This window comes from Armigeres subalbatus, chromosome 2 (genome assembly GCF_024139115.2).
Source record: "Armigeres subalbatus isolate Guangzhou_Male chromosome 2, GZ_Asu_2, whole genome shotgun sequence".
In the NCBI taxonomy this organism is placed as follows: domain Eukaryota; kingdom Metazoa; phylum Arthropoda; class Insecta; order Diptera; family Culicidae; genus Armigeres; species Armigeres subalbatus.
This window is the reverse complement of record NC_085140.1, coordinates 131645678-131666330: the sequence shown is the minus strand read 5'-3', so window position 1 is coordinate 131666330 and position 20653 is coordinate 131645678. Positions and strand designations below refer to the sequence as shown.

Below are 20653 nucleotides of genomic sequence, written 5' to 3'. Positions count from 1 at the left end.
CAACAAACGTCATTTTTGCGAGATCATCAGTTTTTATTTCGCTGGGAAAACAGCTGTGCGAACTTTGCCGATTACCCAATAAAAAATCACAAAAATAAAGACAAAAAAATATATACGTCCGCACTGGTAATTTTGGCGAAAAGGTCATTTGGCTAAATAGATGATTTGACCAGATAGGTCACTTGACTGGACAGGCCGTTTGGCCGAAATTGTCATTACGTCTGAAAATGACGTTAGACCGAACAGGCCATTTGTTCGAAGTGTGTGTGAAGTGCGAAATGAGAAATTAGGAGTGACGAGTGAGAGGTGAGAAATGCTCGCTTCTTATTTCTTACTTACTTACTCTTCTTACTTCTCACTTTTCACAGTAAGAAGTGATAAATGTGAAGTGAGAAGTGAAAAATAGGACGTCTCGCTTCTCACTTCTCATTCGTCATTTTTCACTTCTCATTTCTCACTTTTCATTTCTTACCTTTCAATTCTCACTGTGGTTTCTGAGTTCTCATTTCTCACTTCTCATTCTTCACTTCTCATTTCTCCCTTCCCATTTCTCACTTCTCATTCCTTACTTCTCATAGTGAAATATGACAAGGAAGCCTAGCGGTAAGACGCGCGGCTACAAAGCAAGACCATGCTGAGGATGGCTGGGTTCGATTCCCGGTGCCGGTCTAGGCAATTTTCGGATTGGAAACTGCCTCGATTTCCCTGGGCATAAAAGTATCATCGTGTTAGCGTCATGATATACGAATTTAAAAATGGTACCTTGGCTAAGAAACCTCGCAGTTAATAACTGTGGAAGTGCTAAATGAACATTAAGCTGCGAGGCGGCAATGTCCCGGTGGGGGATGTAATGCCAATAAGAAGAAGAAGAGAAGTGAGAAATGAGAAGTAAGATGAAAAACCGTATTTTCGGCCTAATGACCTACTCGGCCAAACGAGATATTCATAACGGAGATCACAGCAAGCCATGCGCGCGGATGGTTGCTTTTGAATTTGCTGTCACGGTTTTGTTCGTTCCCACAAGAAAAAGATTCGGCTGACGTCTATATTTTGCATGTGTACTAGAAGAAAAAAGTTTAAGTGATCTATCTGAAGTTTGAAATTGTCGTGTTTGGTAACCTTTAATAAAGTGTACTTCTTAATTGAGTGAAATCGTTTGTGTAGCTTATATACAGGGATGTCTTTGATGTCTTTGATGTCTTTGATGTGGCTTGCTCAGTACAGCTCTGGAAGAGTGAAGTGAATTGTTCGTGGACACTAGAAGTGATCTTTGCTTTCTCAGTTCATGTAGACAGTTCTCGGCTTTCAGTCTTAATAGAATCATACACGGATATCCGTTCTAAACCTGACGTTTCGGTCACATTTATTGTGCCTTTGTGACCGAAACGTCAGGCTTAGAACGGATAGTCAACTCCTTACACATAATTTCTCAGTTCATTCATCCGGAATTGGATCCATTTAGTGATATTGTTTCAATATGTTTTAAATATGATTCCAAAACTAAATGCGCGCTGGATTGGATAATACGGAAGTTTGATAATAGATCTATTATCCAATTGATGATGGTAGCATAAACAGGCGGGGCTTATTGCAAGTTAAAGTGACCTCGAACTGGACGTAATTTACCAGGCAGTCTGAAATGGGTCACTGGAGCTGCAATAGAGCTAACACCTTCTAACTCCCGGGATAAGGCTGACTTTATTACATACAGCTTTCTTCCAGTGGGGGTTAGATTGAAGATACACACACACAACACACCTACTCGGCCAAACGATTTTTCCGGTCGAATGGCTGTTCGGTCAAACTACATTTTCGGCCTTTCAACCAAACGACCATTTAATCCAATCGGCTTTTTCGGCAAATTGTACTTTCGGCCACCTTTTCTGACAAATTATCATTTCGGTCAAACGACATTTTGAGCTATTCAATCAAACGAAGTTTCAGCCAATATGACCCGGTCGACCAAATAACATTTTCGGACAAATAAGAAAGTCCTAATGGTTTATTCGACCAAGTGATAAAGTAGACCAAACAACTTTCGGCCTAGTGGCCTTCGGTGAAATGACTTTCGACCGAATGACTTTAAGCCCTTCCGCCCAGGATTTAGTGCATGGAGATAAGCTCTAACTCCGTTTGTTAATCCATTTTCTGAAGAGTTTTTGCACAAGAATCTCAATCATGATTTCCAGCCAACATAATGTCTCGATGCACCTGTGGGTATTTTTGATTACTTGAGGCATAATTTGTTTTATTATTTCTGCATTTAAGTATCATTTCTTGGTGAAATATATAAAGAAGATCGAATAAGCTTGAAATGTAAAAATAATTGTGTCAATTGCAGCCACATGGAGGATAATGGTCCAATATGCCCCTTTTAAGCTTTTCACCCAACACAATGCCGGAACAATTACTTTTATTCATCTTTCGCCTCCTCCCACCTTGAATTATTGTGGAAAATTTCACTCTCTGTGGGGGGAATTGAAAATTGTATTTTCCATTACAATTAACAGTGATGACTAATGAATTATTCACTCAGAAATTGAGCAACAATGGGCAGACCTCAGTTTGTATTATTAAATGTGCAAAAATGATGCATAAAAAATTAAAAAAGGGAGAATAAATAAGAACAGTAAAATTCTTGCTATCTATATATATAAAAACCAATCTATGTATGTATGTTCGCTAACTACTTCTGAACCACTTGGCCGATTTCAACCAAATTTGGTACAGACATTCTCTATCCTCAGAGGAAGTTAACACAGGGGTGGGATGGTCATGTAGAAAAGGGGAGGGTGGTGGGAGGGGTTTTGTTCAGAAAACGAACAATTCTGTGTAACTTTCAACTCCCAGGACCGATTTCAACCAAATTTGGTACAGACATTCTCTATCCTCAGAGGAAGTTAACAAAGGGTGGGATGGTCATGTAGAAAAGGGGAGGGGTGGTGGGAGGGTTTTGTTCAGAAAACGAACAATTCTGTGTAACTTTCAACTCCCAGGACCGATTTCAACCAAATTTGGTACAGACATTCTCTATCCTCAGAGGAAGTTAACAAAGGGGTGGGATGGTCATGTAGAAAAGGGGAGGGGTGGTGGGAGGGTTTTGTTCAGAAAACGAACAATTCTGTGTAACTTTCAACTCCCAGGACCGATTTCAACCAAATTTTGTACACATATTCACTACGAGGAGGTAATCATATGGGAGGGATTTGGGAAAGGGGAGGGTCTGGAGGGAGGGTTTTGTTTAGAAAACGGGCAATTCAAAGTAAATCATGAACCCCTGTACCGATTTCAACCAAATTTGGTACACATTCTACATCATAAGGAAAAGATAACAAAGGGGATGGGATGGTCATTGGAAAAAAGGGGAGGGTATAGGGGGAGGTGTCGTCTTTGGAAAACGAGCAACTCAGTGTAACTCCCAACCCCCAGGACCGATTTCAATCAAAAATATGTACACATATTCACTATGAGGAGCCGATCGTACAGGAGGGTAATTTGGATAAGGGGGTAGGGGTCTGAAGGGAGGGTATTGTTCAGAAAACGGGCAATTTAGTGTAACTTCTGAACCCCTGTACCGATTTCAACCAAATTTGGTACACATTTTCTATCCCTAGGAGAAGATAACAAAGGGGTGAAATGGCCGTTGAGAAAAGAGGAAGGGTAAAGGGAAAGCGGTTGTCTTTAGAAAACGGGCAATTCAGTGTAACTCCTGACCCCAGGACCAATTCTAAGCAGATTAAATGATTAAATCATTCAACTCTATGATTAAAGATTATGATTAATGAATTATAATTTTTGAAAATGATGACTGATAATGATTAATGATTAAATTCATTTTTGACAATAATTAACGATTATGAATAATAGATGAAAAAAACCGTTGGATTATGATTAACGATTACCGATCGTGATTAAATGTTGACACACTATGTGTATGGTTAATGATTAACGATCGATATGATTAATGATTGATGATTATGAATGATCAAATTGCATAGTGATCCATAATCGAGTAACCTTTATTCCAAATTTTGAAAGGTATGATAATTATATGATAATGATTCAAGATTAATAAATAAAAGCAAGGTATGCAATGATCCAATGTTCCAGCATAACTTCTGTACCCCTTGCCCGATTTCAACCAAATTTGGAACAAACATTCTTTTTCTTAAGAAGGCGAAGATGACAGGGATCGATCAACTCAACACTTCATCGAAATCATGGTTTGCCCAGAGAAAAGCAATGATTAAAGTGTTTCCTTCTGGACGGTAAATGTGATCATTTCTTTAAAAATAGACGTTTTTCCGGAATAAGGCATCGGTGTATGTTTTTCCTTCTTTAGAAATAGACGTTTGCCCGGAATAAAGCGATTTTGGGTTTGATCCCATTTTCAAAATCAGTCAATGTTTTCAAATGTAATCTACCTTCTTTTAATCAAATGATGAAATATCAATAAGAAAACACAATTATCCTTTTGACCTATTCCAATTCCGATGGTGAAAAAAACTGCGAATTAAACTGGCAACTCCGAGCAAGGCCGGGTACATAAAGCTAGTTCCAAATATATTTTGATCCATAAAAACGCAAATTTGCGCAATCTTAAGAAGATCCTTAATTTTGGTGGTGTATTACCGGAGCTAATTATAATGTCAGCGCTGTTTTTCATACTTGTCGTGTTTGAGGTTCAAAATATTGATTTCAAGCGATTATATTGAAGACATATTTGTCTCGCAGCCAAAAATGACCTAAATTTTCGATAAATGATTGAAAAATTATTTATTTTTTTATTTATTTAATTATTTAAGCTCGTTTAGTGGAATGTCTTCAACTGTCATAAGACGCTCGTCTTATGACAGTTGATAAATGATTGTTATTTATATGCATGTTCAATGAAAAGGCACGTTTCATTGGGAAATAATGCTAAAGCCACTCAAGTTGTATAAAGCCCCATATAAAAGTGATGATCCTGAAACATTTCTTTAGAAAAACAGCTAATAATAATAATTATTTCCGGGGTGTATGATTCATAATGCTTGAAAAGAAGAAAATAAGTATGTTTTACGAGCAGCATACTGATCCACTTTTCAGTGCGGTCTCGACTGCCCGCGCTTTCAAGGCAATCACTTCAACTCAACCGGTGCAAGTGCGGATGAACAACGCGCACACTTTTAAACCACCGAATGAACGCGACCCACGGATACGATCTCGCTGATCACCGACACGCCATAATGGAAACATAAACAAACATGTTTCACGGCAGCCATATGTTTCGGATTCTGTCTGCTACCAACACCGCTCACAATGAATCTTTGGAGATATGTGGTTGTGAATGGCTTTTAATAGCTGTAGTAAGACGATTAGGCCTATCATCTTTAGAACATCACGCAACTTTGAATGTTTTATTGCAGGCAATTCCAATCGACAATGACGATTAGATGTTTATGTGCAATTCGATTGCCAACATTTTATCAATCTATTCCAAAAAATACAAACGGTAACGAGTCCGATTTTATTCCTAAGCAAAATCATGTGGTATGATATCAAACTCGTTCCTCAATTTTGAAAAGCATACGACAATTCCGGTTCACATGTTCGGTCAAGTTTTGCAGAGCAGACCAGCTAGCATATGTACGTCTAGTGGTCCGCGGTCCGATGGTTAGCAATGATCTCGTGCGTGCGTTACAACCAAGGTACGTTCAAGTTTTCAACCCATATGGTACGAAATTGTTAAAAATCTTATAAACGGCTCGACCGAATCGGACCGGACCTGCCGGTGCAGTGTGGGTAATTGTGAAAATTTACCGTAGCTAAGGGTTAAAATTAGAATCGAAATATTGTTCATAATGGAAACGTGGGCACCAGACGAAGATGCGACGTGACGTTGAGCCGGGGTGAAATATGGATGTTGCAGTCGATGCGGACGTGGATGACGTGAAGCAGTAGCAATTTCAATGCACTGAGTGATAATTGTTTGTATTGTGAAGTAATTGAGCAGAAGATTCGTTGGAGTTTATCTTCGGAAACGAGTTTATCGTTATTGGAAATAAATTAGTTAAAGGACACAGCTTTGAGCAAAGGATTCATATTTTTTAGAAAAATCAGAATATGGGTATAAATGTATCAATTCAATGCGAGGTAATTATAGAATAAATAAGAATAATAATGATAAAAACAACTTACTAGAAACTGAGTAGAAAAAAAACACGTATTGAAATATAAGTTGTAGTTGTGTTTCTCCACAATATTAATCCACTAACAAATCAAACAATATTTTGAACTTGTTCAGTGGAATGTCTTTATTCCTCTATAACACAACCTGACACTACATATTACACTCAATTCTACTACTTCTAAAACAAATGTAAATAAAGATTTGAATTCATCTGATTAAAAAAAGGGTTTTAGTGAAGTATTTTTCACTTTGTGCAATTTTTGTAATTGCAAAAAAAAGGTTTGCAAATAATTACATAGATAGTCATTAAAGAGGTGTCTTCTATTCGCGTGTTTTTCAACCGTCAACGGTCATTTGCAATTCATCTCATCAATTAGTTTGACTTATAACTAAAATCAAAATAGCAATTTACATAATTAAACCGTTTTTAGATAACAGCTGGTCAAAAGCAAACACGTCCAATCATCAAATTTCCAAGATCATAACTAATGAATGACCCTCCTTAACTGACGTCACTCACAATAACTAAACGCTAACGGTGACATCACCAAACTGGCTTCCACCCCCGATCCTGTAAAAGGCAATTTGTCGGTACGGCATCGCATTAAACAAGTCAGTGCCACGCCGCTCATCCACTCTATCCATTCCACTTACCATCCGCAAACCGTTCTGCACACCTCACCTCGATTGATCTTCGACGACTCAAGCGGCGGTTATGCATCAGGCTCGGATGAATGCCCCCCCATACAGCAAAAGGCCATAAAGCGCGTTGGCGGATCTCGGAACTACCAGTCTGAATGGGACCACCCTTCTCCCACTTCCCCCAAGTCCATAGTAATAAAGTGGAAACAAGTTATTATTTTTATAGCTACGTGACATGTGTATTTCGCAGAATATGCTAATGTTAAAGTTTGCTATTCATAGCGGAAACACCGCACCGTAAGCGCACTTAATAACGACGGAGTAGGTACCACCGTCCAGGGGTCGCACTGATTCCAAATGCCAACTACCTACTTGAGCCGAATACTATCGATTGCTTTCATCGTGTTTCTGTTGAATAGTTGTGTGATGCGATGCGATCCTCTTCTGCTGAGATTGTTCTGACACCGATCGGACATTTGCACGTTTATGTTTGGTTGGTTGGTGTTGCTCAAAGTTGCCGTTCAGCGGCTCTCCATTTATGGCATCGTCGTTGGTATCTTGTTCAGGGTTTGGTTTCACTGTTGTTCGTGGATTTATGTGTCTCTTATTTCAAAGAAAATGACACATAGTTCCGATTGCTACTTCCTGATGTGGACCAGTCATTCTACTTTTCGATTTTATAGTGGAACATACTTAAGGTATTGCGGGGCGAATGGCGCTTCAAAATATTGGTTCTACTGAGTCGTTGGTGCATGCTTATAGTACAAACTTTAAAATTCAATATTAGGTAGAATTTCAGGTAAATTTAGTTGGATATATTAAACATTAGATAACTTAACATTGGCTGCCCACACTTTAATGCCATTGTTGGTTAGTTTTACTCGTTATTTCATGACAACAAAGAAAAGAAGAATTGCAAGAGACTCGTCGGAATACTCGCTTTTTTCAACTCCTTTATCTATGAAAGCTATTTCGGTTCCGAGCCTTTTCTGATTAGATGACAGAAGTATTATAACATAAAAACATTCGTAATGCCGATAAATAGTTTCATATCAAATTCAATAAATTCCTATATAACTTTTAATAGAATGTAAAAAGCAAATATTGAACCAAATAAGTTTCTACATTTTTTTCCTTGAAGTCACTTACCGTAGTTTTCTCTCTCAATTCTTCAAAACAGAATCAATATTAAACATCCTTCTGAACATTTTTTTTTAATTTTCTCCAATTCTGTAAAACTGAACTTACGAGATGAACCGGCCGCGGTGTTAACCCAATTTTGTCTTCTGAGTATTGGTCTTTTACAAACGTCTCAAATACGGGTATATGAGAAATTGTCCCCAGCTGCGGTATCAACCCAATTATGTCCTCCGAGTATTTTTCTTTCATTTGCGTCTCAAATCCACACATATGAGTTATAGCACGATTTCCAAATCGTCCTGGAGTTTGAATCAAATGGTCTGCCGAATCAACCGAGGCTTCCATGATGTCCCCAGCCGCCGTATCAACCCAATTATGTCCTCCGAATATTTTTCTTCCACTTGCGTCTCAAATCCAGGCATATGAGATGTTGTAAGATCTCCAAATTATTCTGGAGTTTGAATCAAATGGTCTACCGAATCAACAATGGCTTCCATGATGTCCCCAGCCGTGGTAATAACCCACTTATGTGCTCCGAGTATTTGTCTTTCACTTGCGTCTCAAATGGAGGCATATGAGGTTTTCTAAGATCTCCAAATTGTTCTGGAATGAATCTTACAACACCTCATATGTCTTGTTTCGAGACGCAAGTGAAAGAAAAATATTTAGAGAACATATTTGAGTTGATACCACGGCTTAGGACATCATGAAATCTTTGGTTGATTCGATAGATCATTTGATTTAAGCTCCATGACAATTTGGAGATTTTCGGTAGACCATTTGATTCAAACTCCAGAACAATTTGGAGATCTTACAACATCTCATATGCCTGGATTTGAGACGCAAGTGGAAGAAAAATACTCGGAGGACATAATTGGGTTGATACCGCGGCTGGGGACACCATGAAAGCCTTGGTTGATTCGGCAGAACATTTGATTCGAACACCAGGATAATTTGGAGATCTTAGAACAACTCATATGTCTAGATTTGAGACGCAAATGAAAGAAAAATACGTGAAGGACATAATTGGGTGGTTACCATGGCTGGAAACATCTTGGAAGACTTATTTGATTCGGTGGACCATTTGATTTAAAATCCAGGATGATTTGGAGATCTTAGAACAACTCATATGCCTACATTTGAGACGCGAGTGAACAACAAATACTCGGAGTACATAATTGGGTTGATACCGCGGCTGGCGACATCATTGAAGCCTCAGTTGATTCCGCAGAACATTTGATTCAAACACCAGGACGATTTGGAGATCTTAGAACAACTCATATATTTGGATTTGAGACGCAAATGAGAGAAAAATACTTGGGGGACATAATTGGGTGGTATCCGTTGCTGGAAACATCTTGGATGACTTGGTTGATTCGGTGGACCATTTGATTCAAACTCCAGGATGATTTGGAGATCTTAGAACAACTCATATGCCTACATTTGAGACGCGAGTGAAAGAAAAATACTTGGAGGACATAAATGGGTGATTACCGTAGCTGGAAACATCATGGAAGACTTGGTTGATTCGGTAGACCATTAGATTAGATTCAAACTCCAGGACGATTTGGAGATCTTAGAACAACTCATATGCCTACATTTGAGACGCAAGTGAAAGACAAATACTCGGAGGACATATTTGGGATTAATCTGCGGCTGAGGAGTCTGGGGAATTCTTGGATGACCAGGAAAGGAACGGCTGCTTAAGACATATTGAATGTGGTTTAATAGATCATATAGAGCACGACATCATTGAAGCCTCAGTTGATTCCGCAGAACATTTGATTCAAACACCAGGACGATTTGGAGATCTTAGAACAACTCATATGTATGGATTTGAGATGCAAGTGAAAGAATAATACTTGGATTACATAATTGGGTGGTATCCGTTGCTGGAAACATCTTGGAAGACTTGGTTGATTCAGTGGACCATTTGATTCAAACTCCAGGACGATTTGGAGATCTTAGAACAACTCATATGCCTGGATTTGAGACGCGAGCGAAAGACAAATACTTGGAGAACATAAATAGGTGATTACCGTGGAAGACTTGGTTGATTCGGTAGACTATTAGATTAGATTCAAACTCCAGGACGATTTGGAGATCTTAGAACAACTCATATGCCTACATTTGAGACGCAAGTGAAAGACAAATACTCGGAGGACATATTTGGGATTAATCCGCGGCTGAGGAGTCTAGGGAATTCTTGGATGACCAGGAAAGGAACGGCTGCTTAAGACATATTGAGTTTGGTTTAATAGATCATATAGAGCATGAACCATTTTAAAAAAGAGATAACAGCCCTTCGGTTACGCGGGTAGACCTCAAGACCTATTTTTCAGGGAATTCTTGTATGACCTGGAACGGAATTTGGTTTAATATATCAAATAGGGCATAAACCATTTTTTACAAGAGATAACAGCTCTTTCGCTACGCTTGTAGACCTTAGGTCCTTGGTTACGCGTGTAGACTCCAGGAAATTCTTGGATGACCTGGAACGGAACAATTGTTGAAGGCAAATGATGAATATACAAAGCTTCTACTTTGTTCTTTGGGTTTCTAAGAGTGCCTTCTTATAGGCTTACTTTTGGATGTCAATAATGTTTCAAATTCTTTTTACGTCACGTGCCGTAAAAAGGAGGCCGTAAAACGAAGTGACGTATAAAAAACTGCCGTAAAAAGAGGGTTGAGTGTAGTAAAATTCTTCTTTATTCAAACATTTTTGTTCTACAATTATGATTTTAAATAAAAAGTGATCGGCCGGCTTGGCCCTCCAACTTTGATTTAAAAGTTTTCAATGGTAATTAACAATTTATTAATCAGAAAAATATTTTAAGCTCTTTTAGTGGAATATATTCAACCGCCTAAGACGAGTTAAGTACTCTCCATTTTTGAATTTGTTAATAATAATTTTAATTTATCATGACGGCCTTTAGGAGGCGCTAGTGTGTTTTAAAATTTGATAACCTAACTCAGAGCTGGCATTTCCTCACACACTGTGCACAATGAGGAGATTTTAATACACACCACAGAGAGTGACGCTGATACTCATCGTGTAACAAAGCCAACACAGTGAGTGAGGACGAAGACGAAAAGTGAGAGAATCATGCCGGTGAGAGCTGGGTCAGCACAATATTGTGCCTCTTAGTGCAATATTCTTGGAAACGATTTCGTTTTATATGAAGCTCGCTGAGTTTTTTGAAAATTAGTTAACTAATGTCTCAGTTAGAAAAGACGAGGTTATAAAGTTTGGCGCTCCATGCTAAATTGGCGAATAAAGATTGAATAAAAAAGATTAAGAAGAAGAAGAAGCTAAAAGATGATATTTGAAAGGAATGGCACGGGAAAGCAAACGGTTAAATTTTGAAAACGCTTCTCGAAAATTCTAGAAGCAATTTAGATAAATGCGGTTAGCAGTACGGAGATGAACTTTCCTTATATTATATAAAAACACATAATTTCGATTTTGAATTTCATTCTGTGATATTGCACTGATGTCTAGAATTTGTGAGAAGAGTTTTATAAATTTCACCGAGTACTTTCCCGTGCCATTTTTTCTAATATCTTTCGGCTTCTTCTTCTTCATGCAGCCAGAATTGTGTAAAATTAACAGTGTTTTTCAATGAAATTATGTGAAAACTTTCATACGTCCGTGAACATTATTCTGAAGGTTGTAGACAGCAGGAGTACTTCGGGCATGATGCTAACATCAAGAAAAAATTTAGCAATGAAATGAAATAATGGGACTTTTATGTTTTCTGTTTTTATTCCGAATTTAGGACCTTTATATTTACCAAGATTACCTGACGGAAATTGTATTTAGAAATCGTCTCGTCAGTAACTTATTTTAAAGCAGATGGGGCGGAATAATGCTGGTAGTACAATTGCTTCTTAATAGTTTTGCCCACAGACATCCCAAAGGCAGCAAAAACAAAAATATCTTATTACGCATAAAAAGTATAAACAGCTACGTTTAACTTTCTTTGAAAATGTTTATTTTCATTCTGTTTGATTCACCGTTTTGTCAAAACTCATTGAGGAACACGGTGTGTTTATTTCATCATTTATCCTCAACTCTTCGTGTCTGACAAATGCATTCGATGCAGAGTAGAAACACAAAGAGGACTCACTGCGTTGTGGAAGAGAAAGAATGAGCGATAAGCGAAACACACTCTCTGCGGTCTTTTTGAGGAGTGCAAAAGACACGCACAGTTCAACTACTCTGAGGAGTATGCCAGCCCTGACCTAACTACTTCTGATCCGAATGCAAGTAATGGTAATGGACCCTAAACTTTTCTTTACACTCACCAAAGCGTTCATGTAAGGTTTTTATCCCGACCAGACAGTGGATCTCGGATGTTCTTGTCCTGAGAGGGGTGTTAAGGATCATCCTTAGGAATTTGTTTTGGACCCATTGAAGTTTGAGGTGGTGGGTTTTAGCACAGCTCTTCCAGACCGTCATGTCATATTCGATCACAGGGAAGATGATTTGCTTGTAGACAGCAAGCTTATTTTTCAGGGACAATGACGACCGACAGTTGATCAAAGGATACAGTAGTGACTGCTCCAGAAAATAAATAGTTGTTGAAAAATAAATACAGGGGTTAGACAAAAAGGTTAAGATAGGCAAAATTTTGTCGAAGTTCAAATCAGCATAACTTTGCGTAGAATAGTCCGATTTTGATGAAACCGGAACCATCGGACGCTGAAACTTTTCAAGTATACTGTCCTTGTCCAGTCCTGTCCTGCATTTTTTTCTTCTGCTTGTCATTTAATGTGACGTTTACTCGCATCATGTTTTATGCTTTCTTCAGAAACTAGAACTAATATGCTGGCGAATGCTGGCTGCAGATCAAAAATCCGTTAGGTATACGCAGAGATATGGCTTTTTTCGTGAAAACGGTACGGGATGGGCCATACACCCTGAACAAATGTCACTTTCGCAGAACACCCGGAACCAGTTACAAATTGACCAGAGAGTCTTACAGTTCTCATAATGTATTTAAAATAAAGATCACATATCCGTTGTTTTTGGAAAACATGAATTTTGACACCCATATATGCATGGTTCCAGATGGTGCCAAAACCGGCACCTCCTGGAAGGCCCTTGGGACCTGCTATAAGGGTGGCAGTGGACTCTATCATTCTGTAAATGTTTCTGTAATCATTGTCTCGCAAAGCCATGAAGTCAGATACTCATATTTGCATTATTTCGATCTGTTATCATTTCATCATGTTCCCGGAACCGTTTTTACGGAAATGGCCATATCTCTGCGTAGTTTTGATGGATTCTCGATCTACAGTCACCATTGGTCGGCATATTAGTTCTAGTTTTTGGAGAGAGCATAAAACAGTATAAAAGTAAACGTCACATAAAATGACAAGCAGTGGGAAAAATGCATTTTGAACACACCCTCGGAAAACCCAAAACATCTCCGGTGGCCAAGGCCCAATCTCAGGTTTTGTAAGGGGACAGTATACTAGAAGAGTGTCCGCTTCTGATGGTCCTGATTTTATCAAAATCGGAGTATTCTACGCGAGGTTATGTTGATTTGAATTTTGACATAATTTTACCAATCTCAACCTTTTTGTCTAACCCCTGTAGTTGTTGAAGACGTTCACTTCGTCACCGTCTTGTCAACCTGTTGCCTGAAAATAAGCTTGCTGTCGAGGGTCAAGCCAAGGTAGTCGGCCTCATTGGCCCATTCCACAGTCGTGCCATTGAGGACGATTTTACAGTCCCCAGGCGGAACATGTTTAGGAGATTTAGAGTGGGGGGAAATGATGACCTGGGTCTTCGCCGCGTTGATACAGATCTTCCAGCTGGTGAGGTACTCTGTCAGGGCATCCAGGCCTCGTTGGAGTTTTACCACTAGCGCTCTGATCACTCTACCGTTGTAGACGATGGAGGTGTCATCTGCGAACAGAGACAGAATGTCGCCTTCTGGAGGTTCTGGCATGTCTGAGGTGAACAGATTGAAAAGCAGGTGCCCGAGGATACTGCCCTGGGGGATGCCTGCAACGATATTGTGCGCATTGGAACTCGCTCCGCTGATTGATGTAATTGTTGATGATTTTCACCAGGTAGCTGGGAAGATTGTAGCGATGTAGTTTGTACACCAGGCCATCATGCCATACATTGTCAAATGCCTTCTCGACATCGAGTAAGTCCATGGCGGATGTTTTTGAGACAAACTTGTTCCGTCTGAGGACGTTGGTAACTCGAGTCAGTTGGTGTACGGTTGACCGACCGCGTTGGAAACCAAACTGTTCCTCGAGCAAGATGTTGAGATTTTCGGCAGACTCAAGTAACCGGTGATGAATAGCTTTTTCGAATAGCTTGGATAATCCTGAGAGAAGGCTGATGGGACGATAACTTTTGGGGGAGGAAGGATCCTTCCTAGGCTTCCGGATGGGGATGACTTTCGCTGACTTCCAGGACGATGGGAAGTAGCTGAGCTGGAGAAACTGATTAAAGATCCGCGAGAGGTGCTCAAAGAACGCTCATGTGTTTGAGCTCGAGATTCAGGATGCTGTCGAAGCCTGGGCCTTCATGTTCCTCGATGATTTGATATAGGCCGTCATTTCGACAGCTGAGATCTCCAACTCCTCCGAGAAGCCATTGGGAATCAAATGTATATTGTTAGCATGTTCGTTAACGGCAGCTTCGTGAGGACTTACGATGTTCTGTCCAAAATTGTTTGAGCTGACAAAGTGATGACCTATTTCAGCGACCTTCTCTGCAGGAGTTATCAAGCGATCCTTAGAGTCATTATTGTCTAGTGGGATCAAAGGTGGAATGGGCCGAGGCTGGATTTTAGTATTTTTTGTCATTTTCCAGAACGGCTTTGCATGATCTGGGAAAGTGCGGATCTCATTTGAGAAATTATTATTTTTGAGGTCCACCATTCTGGCCTTGATAATTTGTGTGATTTGATTCGCGTGCCTTGAGCTCAGGCAGTTCAGTACGCTGAAACTGCCTGCGAGTGACATTCCGCAATCGAATCGAATCTTTGGTGAGTGTGTCGATGTTCAGGGAGTTTCTTACCTGCCGAGCCGTCGGTACATGTTGCTCTCGGGCCACCGAGATCTCCTCCTCGATGGAACGCAACTGCGGCTGCGAGACGTAGTCGTTCATGTTGGTTATGTATAGCTCGAAGGTTGCGTGGACACTGGACCGACTCAGCCGAGTGGGGGAATCCGGGCTCAGGATCTTGTAGTGGCCTTCCTCCATGTCGTTACTCCTGATGGTGCCGTTTCGATTGCCGCTACTGTTGCCCCAGGCTTGATGTTTGGCATTCAGGTCGCCGGCAATGACGTACTGGCCTTGTCTCCGCGTTAGCTTGACGATGTCCCTTCGAAGGGCAGCCGATGAACCATCGCCGGCTTTAGCTTGAGTTGGACAGAACGCCGCGATGAGCGTGATTTTGCCGACGGAAGTAGTCACTTCGACACCGATGGCCTCGATGATGCTCAGCTGAAAGCTTGGCAGCAGGTGACAGTTGATGTTATATCACACCACCTCCCCTGGACGGCCGGTCGAGTCGCACGATGCGAAAGTTCGGGATGAGGACGCTCACCTCCGGTTTTATGTGCGTTTCAGTGATGAACGCCACGTCGATCTCCTTCTCCTCGAGGAAATAAGTCAGTTCGATGCTTTTGCTCTTGAGCGAGCAAGTGTTCCAGTTGACCAGGTCCACCCTAGCAGCCATTTTCAATAATGAACATGCCAATAGTGAAGACCTGGTCGAAACGGGTTTTAGCCGCGCAGCCGAGTGGCGAGCTGTGCAAAGATCGGCATTAGCTGCTCCGGGGTGTACAGCGCGGCTTCGTGCGGCAGTTTCTGGTTCCGTGCCCGAAGTTGAAGCAGTTGCTGCACTGCGTAACGTCGCGTTGTACTAGGCGATATCGCTCCCAGTAAACGACGATATGGTTGTTTATCTCAACCAGCTTCAGGTCCTTAAAGGTGGTGCAGCCATGCTCCAGATGGACCAAATAAAGCTGGTCGCGATACCTTCTCTTCTTGTCGTGACGAGCAATTTTGTGCACCGCGACTGGCTTGAGTCCGCTGCCTTCCAACTCCTGGATGAGCACATTTTCCTCCATGTCATGAAGCCCTCGCAGCAAAGCTTGGAGCGGCTTCGTGCCATGGAGGTCATGAGTGTAGAACTCATATCTGTGGACCTCGAGGCATCACCTTAACGCCTTCACTGTAGAGCCGGAATGTGCAGTTTAGGCCTTTTGCGATCAATTCCCGGAGCTTTGGTCGCATTTCCGGCTGGTCGCTGCTGATGAAAACCAACGGGAACTTCTCCTTCCGCACTGGTTGAGTTTCTGGCAGCTGCGACTGCTACTTCTTGCGCCTCTTCGGCGGATTGCCGGCGTCATCAAGCGGCAAAGGCGAGAACACGTTGCTCTACAAAAGCTTCTTGGAGGGGTTACCCGCGCCTCCAAGAGCAGTGCGCTTAGACACTTTTCACGCGACCAAATCGGTCGCCGAGTCTCCCATGACGGGCCCGGGAGAAAATAACGCCAACGCGACGAAGCGAGAACGTAAACAGCAAACGAACGAAAAAAAAAATACTTGGAAACAATGGCCGAAATCATTTGGCTGAAAGGGTTATTTGGCCGAAAGGGTCATTAGGCCAAAAGGGTCATTAGCGTAATTTGGCCGAAGGGTTCATTTGGCTGAAAGGGTTATTTGACCGAAAGGGCCATTAGGCCGAAAAAGTCAAATGGCCAAAAGGGTCATTTGGCCGAAAAGATCATTTGGCCGAAAGGGTCGTTTGACCGAAAGGGTCATTTGATCGAATAGGACATTTAGCCGAAAGGGTCATTTGGTCGAAAGGGTCATTTGGTCGAAAAGGTCGTTTGACCGGAATGGTCATTTGGTCGAAAGTGTTGTTTGGCCGAATAGGTCATTTGAAAATTGAGAAATTAGGAGACGTCTCAAGAGACGTCTCAATTCTCATTTCTTATTTCTTGCTTCTAACTGTTTGATTTTACCGAGAACAGCGTTAAGATAAATGCTTTTTGTCATAAAATGTGAAAGTGTTACAGAATGTCGTTAGGCTTAGCTTAGGAAAAATGTTCAAAAAGGACGATTTCGTGTTTCCAGAGGCCGAAGCGGCTTCTCATCCACTGAATTCCGTCTTAAACTGTCGAATGACCTCCCAGTTCACCAGAACCGACTTCAAATCGAAAGCTAATCCTGCTGTAGATGAAAGCAAATTGAAATCTAATTTTGATGTTCGTTTTTGTTAACAAATAAGTAAGCAGTTTGATATCATATTATACAATTTAGAAATCTACAGCAAAATGGAATCAAAAACGTAATCAATTATGAAAATAATAATTTGAAAACAAATCATGAAACGGCCAAGCTTGTCATTTAACGTTTGGTTGAATATGTCGTTCAGTCTAACAGATCATTTGACCGAAAAAGTTGTTTAGTCGATTAGGAGATTTTTAGTCGCAAATGCAGTTTGGCCGAAATGGTTGTTTGGCAAATTAGGGTTATTTGGCCGAAAGCGTCATTTGTCGAACGGATCATACAACACTAAATGTCGTTTGCTGAAATTGTTATATGGTCAAAAATTACTTTGGCCGATAGTGAATGTAAAAAGTGTGCGTTTAATGATAATTGAGAAGTGAAAAGTGTGAAATGAAAAAAGTGAGATATGAAACACTTCTCACTGTAAAACGTGAAATATGTGAAGTAATAAATAAGTGAGATGTCTCACTTCTCACTTGTGAGACGTCTGACTTCTCACTTCTCTTTTCTCTCTTCTTACTTCTCATTTATCACAACACATACTCCTCATTTTTCATTTTTCACTTCTCACGTGAAAAATGAGTAGTGTGGGATAAGAAGTAATAAATGAGGAATAAGAAGGGGGAAGTGTGATGTCATTTCTCATTTCTCACTTCTCACGTCGCATTTCTAACTATTCACATTACCAAATTTCACATTCACTTTTGGCCCTATAAATCACACATGGTTATTTCTACTGAACGTCCACTTCGGCCAAACGGAATTTTTGGAAAATGTTTAAGCTTTTTTAGCAGAATGTCTTCACTTGTCATAGGACGTGTTTAGCAGGGTTCGTAATGCTCACTCAATCTCGAGAGCACAGAATGCTCTCTCACCGAAATTTTCGGGGAGAAATCGCTTTTCGGGAAAAGGATAATCATTTTTCGCTCACTTCGATTGCCGCCAAACGTTGGTTTGCTCTTTTTCTTTCATATTCGAGTATTTTCGTGGCATCATCAATGCAAATTACAGTAGCTTATGTGGAACAAACAACTAATTGCTTTCATACAGAGAGCGTGATGGTGTGACTATAATAAACGCATCCCTACGGCTATTATTATTACTATTCTGGGTTCGCATCCCGGCGCGGCCATACAATTTTGTAAATGTTCTGTGATAATTCTCGCGAAAAATGAGTGAGAGGGTAAAAATGGTGAAACAAAAAAGGATTTTCATGTAATAGTAAGATTTTCGTTTATCTTCCAAGGCTAATTCTAAAGAAAAGATTGATGGGTGAAAGATGATTCGAAAAAAGATTCTCCCTTGGCCCGAAAAATGCTTGCTTTGGTCTCATTGAAACGAAAAGTTGAAACCCTGGAGTTTAGTACTATTTCATAAATTTCCACCACGTTATAATCTTAACGTATATGTATTTCGACGAAGACAAGTACAAGACACTGAAGACGGCCTTACAGTTGAGGTCGAAAGGGTTAAGGTTACGTCGTAGTGAAATTTAGTGGAATAGTACAAAATTCGTCTTATGACAGGTGGAATATTTAGCTAAATGCCCCGAATGTTTGGCCATATGTCCATTTCGAATAAATTACATGTTCACAACGCGTGTTTAAAAATTGTTGAAAAATATGCGTTGTGAACATTTTCATCGAAAAATGAACAACAACAGAAGTTATGAAAGGTTTAGACATCTTTGTTGAAACCATGCTCGATGCGGTTTTGCATGAAAAACTCAAGCACAATGTTTTTTCTTCAAAATCATAAATGAGTTAGCTCTCACTAGCGATAATTGCTCGAGTGCTCGATCATTGTAAATTAAGAATGATCATACCTACATTGCATTGAATTAAGCTTGCTATCATACAAAGTCCACCATCTACGTTAGACCAGTAGAATTCTACGAACACAAGTCCGGCACAATGCTCATGAAGTTCTAATCCTACTCATTAGTTTGTCTTTCAAACTGATTAAACCAAACTTAAATTAGTGAGTGCACAATACGTCACGGATGCAAAGCAAATAACTCTCACTTATGAGGCGATTCATGTTGCCCCCGATGGCAATGGATTGAGTCAGTATGCCGGTATTTATCTCGTTCACTCATAATGCAAGCGCCTCTGTGCCATAGTTGCCTTGACTGTGACACGAGAAGAGTGATCGAACGGGGATTCGCCCATTTACGGAGAGGTCTCTCCAAGTATGGTCCGCTCATGGTCACCTTGAGCGTGCAATGTTTAGGGTAACGAGGGTGATGTGGTATCTGCCAATAATATTATCTTCCATTGTATTAATACCTTAAAGTTTATGGAATATGATATATTAATCAATGATGAATAGGTAATCAAACATTTTAGTAAACATGTGTAATATTGAGATATGCAAAACGCTCATAGGGGTCTTTAAACAAAATGAGATGTACAAAACAGCACCATTACCCAATGACGTGTTACTGACGTTTCCGAGACACGTTCGTACCGACGAGCCGTTAAAGGTATGGCTGTGCGAATTACGTACGTTTTAAGCTTTATGCTTCGGGGGATTATGGGATTGGAGTCAGTGTGTTTGTTCCGGGCGCACAGACTTCGCTGGATTGGCGATGGTATTTATTGCACCTTAGCCTTGTCTGTTGGCGATGAGGTTATTAACACTGCATTCAACAAAAACAACCCATCCGGAAGTCAGTGTCGTCATCTTCTTACGAATGACTCGAAGATTGAAACTGTGATACATACTTTCAGTTCTATGCAAATAAGAGAATGAAAATTCAAGAAAAGAATTAAACCAATAATGCTGAACAAAATCACTTATTACGTAATATAATTACTTCCCAGCCTTTCTTAAATATCAGCAATCAGCATGCTTGTGGTAATCTCAATGCATATTAATTACAGAATAAACAAATTTAGTCGTTTTAAAGTTTTTAGATGCTCTTCGGAATCATTTCGAAACTACCAATTATTTTTCAATGAATCGGAATATTCCCTGGAACCCCATAACTATGACGCCATGATAACTTTATCAAGCTAGGATTTCACACCAAGAATATTTTACAGTTTTCGATAACATTCAACCGAACTTTCAACAGCTGGACGTTTGATAATTTGGCCGGAAATCAAAGTTAATACCGAACGTTCGGTAAACGGATTTGCACACGTATTGAATGAGATACCTACATGTTATGTATCACTTATATCGAACGTATCCTGATTTTTATGTAATGTGAAATCGGTGAAAACTTATTATGATTTCTATTGCACCCGCAGGCAACATTTGTTGCATTTGATGTATCTTCCGATTCATTCAGTCTATTTCGTCATTTACTACAAGCGGACATGATTAGTAAGCAAATGTATTCAATTGAGAACAGCCACTCATTGGAAAGACACTTCGCTGATGAACCGCATACGGGTAGGCGTTCAAATTGCCACATC

General features: G+C 40.2%; 1 protein-coding gene across 2 annotated transcripts in view; it reads left to right on the top strand.

Moving 5' to 3' along the window:
• LOC134210854 (uncharacterized) overlaps positions 1 to 20653 on the top strand; it is a 75167-nt gene that overhangs the window by 27347 nt on the left and 27167 nt on the right. The window lies entirely within an intron of this gene.